At 49.1% G+C, this 2,434-nt stretch overlaps 1 pseudogene; it reads right to left on the bottom strand.

The window, feature by feature from the left end:
- Positions 1–266: 266 nt before the first annotated feature.
- On the bottom strand, positions 267–1,029 carry LOC108514685 (gem-associated protein 8 pseudogene; annotated as a pseudogene).
- Positions 1,030–2,434: the final 1,405 nt, after the last annotated feature.

The following is a 2,434-nucleotide window of genomic DNA, read 5'->3' as shown; positions in this document are numbered from 1 at the left end:
ACAACATAAAAAAAAAACTGTATAATATATACAAAATTATCATTTTATGTCAGGAGAAAATTTATCATGTCGGCAACAGAACATGTCTGCCGACTTTCAAGTGGCTGGCATAGTACATCCACCCCGTGACAGGCCCACTGGGACTGTGGTGAACATGCCTGTACCTCAGTACAAAGTTCCCTTTCCCTGAGAAATGTATGGAAGGAGAGAGGAAGAACATGTACCCAAAAGGAAGAGGGAGAAGCTGGGGGCCCTGTATCCTGAGCTCAGAACTTCAGGGGGATGACCGGCCAGTACTTGGGCTGCTTTTGGTCACAGTGCTTGTCAAAGCTCAACTGTACTGCAGCCTCCATGGCCTGGATCTTGGTGGCGCAGTCTCCATACAGACGTTTCATCTTGGCCTGGGACGCTGCTCACTAGGCCTCTCAGTTGGAACCTCTACCGACTGGCAGGAGTTGCAGTACAGGTCATGGTCAGCATTCACGTAGCTGTCCAGGCACTCTGCGTCCAGCTGCTGTCACCACTGTCGTTCTTCTCTGTACCTCTCGGTCTCTGCAGAGTACTGGCAGAGCTCTTCGGTGATTTCCATATTGCTCAGGTCACATTCTACCTCTGCATCTAACTCAATCTCCATCTCTTCCTCTTTGGACAAAGCTTGGTCTTCTCTTGTGGATGCCTGGACTCTACTGCTGTCATGTGGATGCTGCCCAGACCCTCTGAAATGTAAAGAACTGCAGGGGGAGTCCTGCTAGGCCACACGATGGCCATAGAAGGATGAAGGATACTCAACCTAGTTAGCATTACCAGCTTTGGGGAAGAAGTGCAGGAGGGAAGTACCATGGAAGACTGAAACAGGATTCCACGGCCTTCCTGTAGGCCTTTGTGGTGGCTTTGCATCCAAGCCATTGCTTGATGATAATGTTGCCAGCATCTTGCATATACCGGATGAGAATACCAAGGCCTGGCGGCTTTCAGTGTTGATGCCTTCACCGCTGCCATCTCTGATTGTGAAAGTCCAAGTGGGTGCCGAAACTCGTGGGTTCGCAGCTTGCAGATCCTGCGTGGTGACCAAGCAAGGGCCTAGTTTTCCTTCCTTAGTGAGAAGTTTTAAAGATTTCCTGGTCACTCACTGTTTTGAGCTAGATGTCTTGTGAATCAGTAGTTAGCACAGTTATTGCTTACCCCTCCCTCACATTCATTTCTTCATTGTCTAACAACAGCTCCTGATTAGACTTGGGGTCAAGCCCTCTCCCAGCCCAGGTGGCTTGGGTGGCGGTTCCGGAGGTAGAGCACATGACCCTGACCTAAGCCAATCATCACTTCTCATTTCCAAGGCCACAGCAATTAGTTGGGGTGGGCATGTTACCAGAGGCTGGTACAATCAGAATGAAGGTCAGGACTTTTGTGGAAAGCAGGCTCAAGTCTCCCTGCTAGACTTGAAGCTTCAGGTTTATGAAATGAGCCTTGGATGGTACCTTGAGCTTGAGAATAAAGCTGAGGACTGGAGAGAGGTCATATACTGGAGACAGCACAGAACCCCTGATCCAGCCTTGCCTGAAGCTGGCCCTACCATTTGATCTTTTAGAAATAGGAACTAATAAATTTTCTTTTATGTTTAAACACATTTGGGTCAGATTATAAGTTAACTGAAGTAGAATGAGTCCTCACTGATACAAGTATGATCAGTGAAAAAAAGAGACCAAATATAATAAGGAAGATATATTCCTTAATATTTATAGTTTGGAAGGCAAAGCGGTTAAAGGGGACCATGCTCACGTCCCCATGGAGTCCATGGAGTCACAACCAAGCACTCCTGGAGGGATCTGGGTGCCGGCATCTCCAGCCAGCCCTGTGACAGAGGTCTGAGGAGTTCTCCTTAGAGCTTCTCAAGGAAATCCCTCTGGATGCAATAAGATGCACACTTGAGGAAGCTGTTCTCTCCAGACAGGGTGTACAACTTGAGGGCAGAAATTGTTTCAAAATGTTTTGACATGTTCCTGAATGGCATGTCTATGGGAGAACAGAAAAGGGACTGTGGTATGTTTGAGGCTTTCTGTGACCTGGGGGCAGGTGTCAGGGAAGCTTCCAAACTCTCCCTAGAGGCCAAACCATGGCTGCCTGAGAGGCTGGACAGTGGGCACTCAGGCCCCACTGGGCAGGGACACCAGTGTGTCCTGCTTGTTGTCACACTTGGCTTGTTTGTTCTCCTCCACCAGGAATTCTGTGGGGCAGGGGATTGCACACTGCACACATCACAGCTGCTCATCCAGGGCTCTTGTGGCACTTGCTATATCTTGAGTGACACGGAGCACAGAGCAGCCGCCGTGGAGTGTGGAAATACCAAACCCTGAGTCACCACTGACTGTTGCCCTGGACATAGAACCCCAGGTGAAGGCACTTAACACTGGTTATCCCTGTGCATCCAGGAAGCTAA

Source organism: Rhinopithecus bieti, unplaced genomic scaffold, assembly GCF_001698545.2.
Source record: "Rhinopithecus bieti isolate Rb0 unplaced genomic scaffold, ASM169854v2 scaffold_31548, whole genome shotgun sequence".
Taxonomy (NCBI): domain Eukaryota; kingdom Metazoa; phylum Chordata; class Mammalia; order Primates; family Cercopithecidae; genus Rhinopithecus; species Rhinopithecus bieti.
Note: the sequence above shows the minus strand (reverse complement) of the source record. Positions and strands in the feature narration are given on the sequence as shown.